General features: G+C 33.8%; 1 long non-coding RNA gene across 2 annotated transcripts; it reads right to left on the bottom strand.

Moving 5' to 3' along the window:
* Positions 1-1860: 1860 nt before the first annotated feature.
* LOC120122806 lies at positions 1861-2707 on the bottom strand. 2 transcript variants are annotated; one of them, XR_005516110.1, is made up of 3 exons: positions 2573-2707; positions 2303-2455; positions 1861-2117 (listed from the first exon to the last, which is right to left on the bottom strand). It is a non-coding gene; the product is annotated as an uncharacterized LOC120122806 (long non-coding RNA). The 2 variants fall into 2 exon arrangements; XR_005516111.1 differs by having other exon boundaries at positions 2299-2455.
* Positions 2708-11512: the final 8805 nt, after the last annotated feature.

An 11512-nucleotide genomic window follows, 5' to 3' on the forward strand; every position in this document is an offset into this window, starting at 1 on the left:
GCTACTACCCCTCGCAGGCGAGGGCTCAGGTTGCTTATCTTCCCACACTATTTTGTTTTCATTCATACACACCAAAGAAATGAAAAAACCGAAAGACAAAGCAAAGGACTCCCAAAATACCTTTTACAAATTTTTGCTTTCAGTTGATTTTTTTTAATTTGCTTTTTTATTGCTTGTGGTCTTTCATATTACATTTTCATTTGGGTTATATACTCATTTTACAATGTTTGATGATGATGAAACCCTAAATAAATCCTATTTTTGTCTTCACAACATCTTCCTTTTTTTGCATAATTGCTAATTTGGCGTTGAATTGATGTAGGGGGCAGCAGATGGCAGGAGGCAGTAGCGGATTTGAAGGGATTTGCATTCTTTTATTTTGTTGTGTTTGACCTCTTTTTTGACTTGTGTATTATTATTTTATATAAATAATAAAAATAATATATATGGGTGAAAATTGGTGATTATAACCCTAAACTTTAATATTTAACTTAAAATCTTTAATTTAAGGGTTTAATTTAAGGGTTTAAGTGAGAGATTAAGGTATAGAACGATGTAATTGAACAACTTTAATGATTAAATTAATATAAAAATATGATAGTGATGAAAATGATAAAATAAGTCTACATGACCAAAATTTATCCTTTTTAACATTGATCTTTTATACAAAATAGGGATATGGATTATCAACTCATAATTATGAGTACTTGATTTATATGAACATGTCTACTTTTATTTTGAAATTAAGACGTTTACATTAAAAATGGATAAATTACATGGTTACTCATTAAATTTTATTATCTCTCTTATTTCAGTCATTCTACTTTTAATTTTTTCAATTTGCTCACTGAACTTTAGACATTGAACTTTTTTGATCATTTGACCGTTTACTCAGTAACCGCATACTCATGTGGCTTATTTTAATAATAAAACATGTCACACGTTTACTCATTGAACTTTATTTTCTCCTATTTTACTCATTGTATTTTTAATTTTTCCAATTTTAATTTAACGGCTTTAGAAATTTAACGGTCGAGTGACAAAAAGTTCAATATCTAAAGTTTAGTAAACAAATTGAAAAAAATTGAAAGTACGGTGAGTAAAATAGAAGAGAGAGTAAAATTCAATGAATAACCGTGTAATTTACATTAAAAAATAATGGCCAAGTTAGAGAGAATTATGGAACAAAATAATGTATTATACCAAAAGCTGCATGCTGTTTTTAAGCAATGGTCATACTCATACATGCTAATCGTCAATAATTTTGAGTTGAATTCTTGGAAGGACGGACTGATGTAAAAAAAAATTTTGAAGGAAGAATTTATGAAATTTTATACGAAAAAAAATAAATTATTAATAGAGAATAAAAAACTTAAAATATAAAAAAATTAAAAATTTTGAGCGAGAATTTGAAATATGGGCCTTATTGGCCCAGATTTGCCTCTCCTATGTTTTCTTACTATTTCAGACTCAAAAGCCCCATCAAACATCCAACTTAAATTCAAATAACCTTAAATATTTTAATTTAATCGCTTGTTCAATTTTGATTTTTTTTCTTTATGTTATAGCTTAAGTTATTTGTTTTAAAAATATATATAAAGATAATGCAAAATATAAATACCATTATAATTAGATGGATAGTTTTTTAAAATATTAGTTTTAAGTATTTTTCAACTATATTAATATCATAGAAACTTACTGTCGACACACATTTTCGCCCTTATAAATGTATCGTAGGATGCTATAATTATATAATGTATATTTTATGCCGTTACGTAATATATATATATATATATATATTGTATTATTATATACACGTTACATATTATTTTACATTAACTTATATTATATATACACACATTAACTTGTTTTATATGGATACATTCAGGTCCAATAATAATCAACAATAGGCCTAGCAGAAACCCAAAGCAGTGATCCAACCCGTTGATGGCCTAGGACCCGCTCCAAGTTAAACCCGAAGATCAAGGTTTCCAAAAACCCTACCACGTCGCATGCCCTAGCCTCTTCTCCATCAACGCCGTAACTGCTGAAGACTCCTCACCCCACGGCCGGTTTTCTCGGAGCACCAAGTCAAATATCAGATCAGCATCGTGGGACTCCAAACAACCGAAAAAAACAAGAATTTTAGTTCGAGTAGGGGTCTCTAAAAATAGATTTTTTTACTATAAATATATGTACGCATGTAACACAAAAGGGGCGGCGAGGATTCGAACTAAAAAAAAAATACAAATCCAGACGGAAAAAAGAAACTCATTCGAAAGAAAGGAGATAACTTACACACCGGCAAAAGTTGACCACCGCTGGTTTCATCGGAGCAAGGAGATTACCGAAATACCTGAAGATCATTATCAGCGACGACACGAACCAAATTAGTATACCTAAGCCGCAACTGATTTGGTAGATCCTTCACTTGCCCATAGTCCAGTAAGGCAACCTAGCATGTGGACAAAAGGTAAACAGGTTAAACAAGTTATATGGCAAAATATATACAAATACAAAATGGCAAAAACGGCTATAATAGAATTAAAAAAGAAAAGCTGTGAGAGCCTACTTGCCCCTAATCCTTTACATATCAATATATTCCCGGGGTTGGGGTTTCTTCCTTCGGCAGTAGCAGGGAGAGTTGCTTATTTTTATTGTTAGAAATAGAGAGTGGAGAGAAGGAAAAGAGAGAGTAACGACTGAGGGATTTAGCAAATGGGAAAATAAGGGTTTCAAAACCCTTAATGTAGTATAAATACAAGATGAAACGTCGTTGTTTTGGGCCTTAAGGTTTTCATGTCATCGGCGCATGGGTGAATCACACAGTGAGGGTCTCTAGTTTGTAAAAGTTTTATTATGGTCACTGAATGAAGAGGTTATATTATTATTTCAAGCTAGTTATTTACTTTATGATCCATTTTAGTCACTATTAACATGTGTAGTATTTTTCTTCTTCTTTGATTTCCTTTAATATTTTTAAAATTTTAAAATTATTTCTTTTATCTTATTTCATGATTTTCTTTGATTTATTTCTTTTTATCTATGTTTATTCTATTTTTTCTTTTGATTGATTTATTTATTTATTTATTTTTTTCTTGTTATTTTTATTTTTCTTATTGTTTTATTCTTATGCTTTTATCTAACATTTTCGACTCGTTAGAGGGGTTCAAATCGATCAAAGGTAAGAAATTCGAATCGAATTTTTAAATTTCAATTTAACTTTTCAATTTTTGCAATTAAAGATAACCGACAAATTAATTGGTACCGAAAGAGGGTTCAAGGGTGCTAATCCTTCTTTGACCGTAACCGACTCCTGAATCCAACACGTTTATGGTAAAACGCAGATCAGGTAAGATGGTGTCTGACCCACCTAAATGTTTTTAAAATGGTCGGTGGCGACTCTAACCCAATATTTCAAGTCGTAGCCCAATTCTGGGCCCACCCGAAAGACAGTCGCGACAGCTTGGCGACTCTGCTGGGGACATGTAAGTGAGTCAGGCAGAAATTAATTTCCAGTTGTATTTTTTAGTGAAAATTACAAGTTTAAATTTTAATTTATTTATTCGATTCCAATTATTTATCTTTGATTATTTTTTCAAGTAAATAGTTGTACTGACGTTTTTTCAATAATTTTTGATTTTTTAAAATCTTCATCTCAGGCTCTATACCCGAGCTCTGAACCCGTTTTAAGTGGGGGTGAAAGCGACGCCTTCGTGTGAATTTATTCACCGTATGTGCCTAGCAAGTAACCTTCAGGATTCATATACTTTATGCGTTCGTGTGAATTTATTCTCCGTATGGGTATAAGAGAATCCCGAGTTTAACTTAGTCCACATAAGCTTGTAATGGGCTTAGGACTAAGGGTCTGGCAAGCCCAAGGAGGCACTAGCAAGGAGAACTCGGGTACCCTCTTTAAAACCTAAACCGGAAGACTACAAGGAATTAGAGCCTACCCCAAAATCTCATTTCAAACCCTAGAATGCATGAATTATTTCATGCTTTATTTTCTGTTCAAAGCATGCGAACTAGACAAATATGCGGTTAGGATTTGTTTGAAATTAGCATGTGGGATAGAGATCATGTTCGGGTAGGAATAATAAGCATGTGAGGTAGATATCATGTGGGGTAGGATTTTTCATTGTTATTATTGTTTTGATTTACCTCACTAGCTCTTTTATTTTTGTTCTATTTTACTTTGTTTTCATCATTCGCATCATTTAAAAGAGGTGTTGATCCACCAAAAACGTGTTTGTTAAACATGAATAATATGTATTAATAAACAAAGGGGTTATAATACAAAGAGATGAAAAGCTCAGAAAGTCTAGCCGTGGTCAAAGAATGCTCAGGGGCAAAGGTGCAGGGGCAAGACAGGAAAAATGTTACTGACCCGGAGAGTCCTTTCGAAGGCTACGAGAACAAGATGGCGAAATCCTAGCTGACCTGGATGCCATTGCTGACGAATTCAAGAAACAAGCCGATAAACTTCGGATGGAGGACTTCAATGGCACTTTCGTTAGAAACAAGCTCGGCAGAGAGTGAAAGTTGGAGATGCAGTCTTTCGAGACCTTTTTTTTTGGGTAAACAGCTCGTCACTTGCACAAGTTTAGCTAAAGGAGCCGGAACAGTTCGGCAAGATATTCAATTGGTGACAAAAAAGACAGAAGATGAATCAACTTGTCAGCAGTTGTTCGGGATCTATACCATCAAAAAGTTTTTTTATCTCTTAAGACGTAACACTTTTGTCCCCAATAAGGATTATTTACAATAACAGACACATTTTGTGGATCAATGCCTCGAACATTTCATGCATCATGCATTCTTGCATATTTCACATATTTTTTGTTTTTTTTTTCATTCACATGAACTAACAAAATATGTCTCATAAAAAAGGGTACAAACACTGGACATTCCACCTCAAGCATTGGACACACCTCATCCACATAACACTTGTTCAAATGGAAAAGAGCGGGAATTTTTCGATGAAAACAAGGACACTCCCAAAGCATAAATTTGTTTATCTGAGAGTACATCAAAAGGAGCCCCGTTTGAAAAATGGGGAGCAAGTACAGATGAAGGCCCTAATCCCCGACATTCTAGAAATAATAATGAGGCTTTATTCCATTTTGCAGCGTCCTGTTTGGACTTGTTTTTTTAACCTTCTCATATTTCTTTTTGTAACTTGTTTTTGAAATTTGACATATTTCTTTTTTATGAAGACATTTCAATGAATTTGTGCTGAGCATTGAATCGAATTTATAACTTGAAATTCTTTGAATATCAGCTGAATTAAAAAACTTTGTAAATGATTCAGAGTTACATATTTTTGACAAAGTAACACGATTAAAAGACGATAAAAAAAGGGCTTTGACCTTACCCAGAATATACAATCGAACACCATATCCTTCTCTTACAAGAACCGATATAGCATTCTCCTCTCATCAGGGTATAAATAAGAGGCTTGGCATTTAGGTGTGCATAGGTACAGACAACATCGGGCATCTTTTGCATATGGGAATTACTATACTTTTTGTTTAAGACATTCAATGATGATCATTATCTTCACATATGGAACAGTCGAGTAGGTGAATCTAGTTTAGGCCAGTTGCTTGGAAATTGAGCTCTAAAGATGAGATTCCTTGAGTTTCAAAAAACACCTAGACTATAACAGGTTCTTCTTAACAAACTTAAGAAATTGGACCCGTATACCCAGATTATAATATTATATATATACAATAAAGCTTGAGCTGTTCCTCTAAAGCAATTGGTTAAACGCCCCGACTTTATGGATAAGATTCAGCTAGCCTGATAAAAGGTGATTATAATGTACAATAAAGCTTGAGTTGTCCCTCTAGAGCAATTGGTTAAACGCCCCGGCTTTATGGATAATATTCAGCTAGCCTGATAAATGTGATTATAATATCTATACAATAATATTGAGTTGTCCCTCTAGAGCAATTGGTTAAAATGCCCCAACTTTATGGATCCAGCTAGCCAGACAATGGCAAATTAAATAAGGAGTTTCGGTAAAAATAGAATAAGGGAGTTAAGGAACACCTGTTATAGTCAAATTCACACGAGCACTTAGGAATTTAATTTTTAGACCGATATTTCTGCACTGCCTTTGTTAGAGGAGCCTACGAAGCTTGATCAAATGGAAGATTTCAGAGAACTGAAACAGAAGTGTTCTAAAAGGTCTAGCAATTGATTTTGTTAGTTGTGTCATTTTGTTCGCCTCCGATTAAAATATCAAACCAAGAAAGAGGGGCAAGCCATGACCGAATTGAGGAAACAAACCTTAGGATTTAGGTAGCCCATCTCTAAACCAACTTTTCGATCTTGATATTTGTCAAAGATTTGCATCTATCAAAGCTTAAAAGAGAATTTGATTATTTTAATATCCAATGAACTCATATTTTATGGTTTGCTTCAATTGTGAAACCTAGAAGGAGGTAATATTTTTCAAAATTTTGAAAATTCAAAGGAAAAAAACATTTTCAAACAAGATAAGTTCTCTGGAAGCAAATCTTGGAATTCAACAAATCTTTCTCCGAAGCTCAAGATTGAAGCTGAGGCAAAGGAAGCTATTTTTTGGGGCAAAATTTGATAGGGGAATGAAAACAAGTTGTCTGGGGTTGAGGTTTGCAAGAGTACACCCTGGTGGAAATGAAGACAAACTGAGTCAGGAATAGATTGAAGAATGCTCACGCAATTATTCCCTTCATAGATCAATATTCTGTACATCGGATTTAAGCATGTTGAAGAATCCAAGATCAAGAATCAGAAATTCAAGATTCCAGAATCAAGAGTCATCAAGATTGACAACCAGAGATTGAGATTTCTCTCCAAACCCTAAAATAACATATTTTACATATACATTTTAGGCATACATAAGAGCATTGCATCCATAGCATCGCATATGTGCATAATGTTGCAGATTCATAATAGAATCAATTTCAACTTTACAACGAAAGAGATGCAACTTTCAAATGTGGAATTTAACTTCACAATGAAGGACATCCAATTAAAAGCTCAATTTCACAGTGAATGAGCCATCCACGATTTCAACTTCACGAAGAAGGATATCGTGCCCGATGAAGTGATTTAGTGTCACATCAAACATGTCATCCATGGATTTGACTTCCTTAAGTCAACGATTAAGAGCTTCTGAAAGGATTTCTTTAACATATCACCTTTGAGATTGTTTCTCTCGAAACAAGGGGTTGTCTCGCTTGAGACTAATTTACTCAAAACAAAGTTTTATCTCTCTTGAGACAGTTTCTCTTGAAACAAATTTTGTCTCTCTTGAGACAGTTTCCCTTGAAACAAATTTTTTCTCTCTTGAGACAGTTTCCCTTGAAACAAAATCTTTGAATTTGTTTTCCTTAAAACTAATTTCGTCTCCTTTGAGACAGTTTCTTTTGGAACTAAATTTCGTCTCCCTTGAGACAATTTCCTTTGAAACAAATTTCGTCTCTCTTGAGACAGTTTCTCTTGAAACGAATTTTGTCTCTCTTGAGACAGTTTCCCTTGAAACAAAATATTTGAATATGTTTTCCTTAAAACTAATTTCGTCTCCCTGGAGACAGTTTCCCTTGAAACTAAGTTTTGTCTCTCTTGAGTTTGTTTCTCTTGAAACAAATTTTGTCTCTCTTGAGACAATTTCCCTTGAAACAAAATTTTGTCTCTCTTGAAACACCAATATTTGAATATGTTTCTCTTAAAACAAAATTTTGTCTCCCTGGAGACAGTTTCTCTTGAAACACAAAAAACCTTTGAAATCATTTCTCTTAAGAAAAAAACCTTTGAAAAATGTTTCTCTTGAAACAAAAAGACCTTCGAGTTCGATTACACTCAACTTTGAGGGCACATCATTTGTAGCATAACTTAAGTCGAGAAGGGCTATTTTTCATCCAAAGACCTTCGAGTTCGATTACATTCAACTTAGAGGCAAATAAAATTTACAGCATAGCTCGAGGCAAGAAGGGCTATCTGTCAACAAAATTGTCGAGTTCGATTTTATTCAGCTCGATGAAACATCAATCGCATTATTTTCCGGTTGCAGTCGAGGTTTTCAAGTCGAGAAGAAGACCTGGGTTAACTGTGCCTTAATGACAATAAACTATTTTCCAGCAGCATAGGTTAAGTCCAGAAAAGCTATATGTCAACGAAGATTTTTGAGCTCGATTTCGAGGGACTATAAACCACATGGTGGAGATAAATAACTACTTTCTAGTCAATTTTTAAACCAAGGTCTTTAAATCGAGAAGAAGACCGAAATTAACTACAATTTGGCAACGAGAAGCCACATTACAAACTACGGCTTCAATTCCATATCGGTTCAAGATGGACTCGACTTCACGACGGAGAAGTCATCTGCAACTCAATTCGACATGGATTTATTCTTGACTGAAATATCAAAGTCAATTTTCAACTCCACCGAACGAAAATTTGTGTCATTTTGTCTTTGCCCTATTTTTCGTTCCACGAAAAAAGGACAAAGATGGGCAGATGTCGACACACATTTTCCGCCCTTATGTTATAAATGTATCGTGGGATGCTATAATTATATAATGTATATTTTATGCCGTTACGTAGCATATATATAGGGTTGTTCATTCGGTTAATTCGGTGGCCGAACCGACCGAACTACCATTAACAGAATTAACCAATTTTTTTTTCTTTAACCGAACCAAACTTTTTTTTCGAAAATATTAACTGAACCGAATAAATTTCGGTTAATTTTTGAATTAACCAAAAATTTTTAAAATTTTCTAATTTATATAAAAATTAAATATTTTATAATTTAAAAAAATAGTTTATAATTAATTTAAATAATATATAATTATAAAATAAAAATTTTATATAACATTTTTAATTAATTAATATTGATTTAAGTTTAAAAGTTATTGGATCTTAAATTATTAATTGAGTTTTAAATGGTTTGGGCTGAGCCCATATGTTATATATAATATATATAATATTTTTTAATTCAGAAAAATAATTTATAATTAATTAAAATAATATATAATTATAAAATAAAAATTTTATATAAAAAATTTAATTAATTAATATTGATTTAGGTTTAAAAGTTATTGGATCTTAAATTATTAATTGAGTTTTAAATGGTTTGGGTTGAGCTCATATGTTATATATAATATATTTAAAATTTTATTTCCGATAATTCGATTAATTAACCGATTTCGAACCGAATTAACCGTTAACCGAATATCCAAAAAAACCTTAACCGTTCCCCGACTAAACTAATTCGGTGGCCGATCGAATTAACCGAATTAGTTCAATTCGGTCGGTTAATTCGGTTAAAACTGAATTTTGAACACTCCTATATATATATATTATATTATTATATACACGTTACATATTATTTTACATTAACTTATATTATATATACACACATTAACTTGCTTTATTTGGATACATTCAGGTCCAATAATAATCAACAATAGGCCCAGCAGAAACCCAAAGCAGTGATCCAACCTGTTAATGGCTCAGGACCTGCTCCAAGCTAAACCCGAAGATCAAGGTTTCCAAAAACCCTACCACACCGCATACCCTAGCCTCTTCTCCATCAACGTCGTAACTGCCGAAGACTCCTCACCCCACGGCCGGTTTTCTCGAAGCACCAAGTCAAATAACAGATCAGCTTCGTGGGACTCCAAACAACCGAAAAAAACAAGAATTTTAGTTCGAGTAGGGGTCTCTAAAAATAGAATTATTTTACTATATATATGTGTACGCATGTAACACAAAAGGGGCGGCGAGGATTCGAACTAAAAAAAATACAAATCTAGACGGAAAAAAGAAACTCATTCGAAAGAAATGAGAGAACTTACCCACTAGCAAAAGTTAACCACCGCTGGCTTCATCGGAGCAAGGAGCTTACTGAAATACCTGAGGATCATTATCAGCGACGACACGAACCAAATTAGTATACCCAAGCCGCAACTGATTTGGCAGATCCTTCACTTGTCCATAGTCCAATAAGGCAACCTAGCATGTGGATAAAAGGTAAACATGTTAAACAAGTTATATAGCAGAATATATACAAATACAAAATGCAAAAATGGCTATAATAGAATTAAAAAAGAAAAGCTATGAGAGCCTACTTGCCTCTGAACCTTTACATATCAATATATTCTCGGGGTTGGGGTTTCTTCCTTCGGCAGTATCTGGGAGAGTTGCTTATTTTTCTTGTTAGAAATAGAGAGTTGAGAGAGGGAAAAGAGGTAGTAACAACTGAGGGATTTAGCAAATGGTAAACTAAGTGTTTCAAAACCCTTAATGTAGTATAAATACAAGATGAAACGACGTCGTTTTGGGCCTTAGGGTTTTCATGTCATCGGCGCATGGGTGAATCACACAGGAAGGGTCTCTATTTTGTAAAAGTTTTATTATGGTCACTGAATGAAGAGTTTATATTAGAGAAAATAACCTCAGTGACCGAAAATTCCTTATAATATACGATTTTAACCAACTTTTTTACGACTTGCCAAAATGACCAACAAAATCGCAATGCGATCTCCATTATCGCAATTCAGTTTCCAGATTCGCAACGCGATTTTGACCATCGCATTGCGATTTTCAAAATCCGCGTTGTGATTTTAGATAATCGCAATGCGAATATGTAAATCGCAACGCGATAGCACGTGATCGCAGCGCGATTCTGACTATCGCAAAGCGATTCAGACTATCGCAACGCGATTCTGACTATCGCAACGAGATTCTGACTATCGCAACGCGATAATACGTGATCGCAACGCGATTCTGACTATCGCAACGTGATTCTGACTAACGCATCACTGAATTTCAAATTTGCAATAGGTTTTAGTTTCGCAACACAAATGGGTATATAACTACTACGCAGCAGCATCAACTCATAACCTAAATCCCTAAATCGCAACTCATTCTATCTCCATCTATCACTCTCTCCGGCGACATCCGTTCTATATCCACGACATCCTTCCCCATCCGGCAACAGGTTTTAGTTTCGCATCTCGTTTGTTTAGTAAATTAATTTACAATAATGAAATCATCTAATGTTGATCATGTTTGGATAGATTTGTGTTTTGGAGGGTCATGGGAGAATGTTCATGGTGTTTTACAATATATGCCTTTACCTATGAATCTTCAACTAAAACTGTCATTAAAAAAGTTTACTTATGAAACTCTAATGTTACGTGTTGCAAATAAATTGAATTTAGAGCCCTTAAGTGGATTTAGGCTATCTTATCAGAGAAAAGGTAAAGTTTATTTGTTAACCGACAATGAAGATGTTGAACGATTCATTGCTTACATTAGTGTTTCACAAGATGATGTTACATTGTATGTTGTTGAACCTAGAAGTAGTGAAGTTGGGTCAGTAGCGGGTAGTAATCAACTAAGTTTTTCAACCCCAGTTTATGGTGCTTAAAATTTAATGGTTCCACCACAATTTCATCACCAAGCAAATTTTGTTTCACCACATTTCCAATACCAAACACAATCTCAAAAC

This window comes from Hibiscus syriacus, unplaced genomic scaffold, assembly GCF_006381635.1.
Source record: "Hibiscus syriacus cultivar Baekdansim isolate YM2019G1 unplaced genomic scaffold, ASM638163v2 tig00110387_pilon, whole genome shotgun sequence".
NCBI lineage: Eukaryota > Viridiplantae > Streptophyta > Magnoliopsida > Malvales > Malvaceae > Hibiscus > Hibiscus syriacus.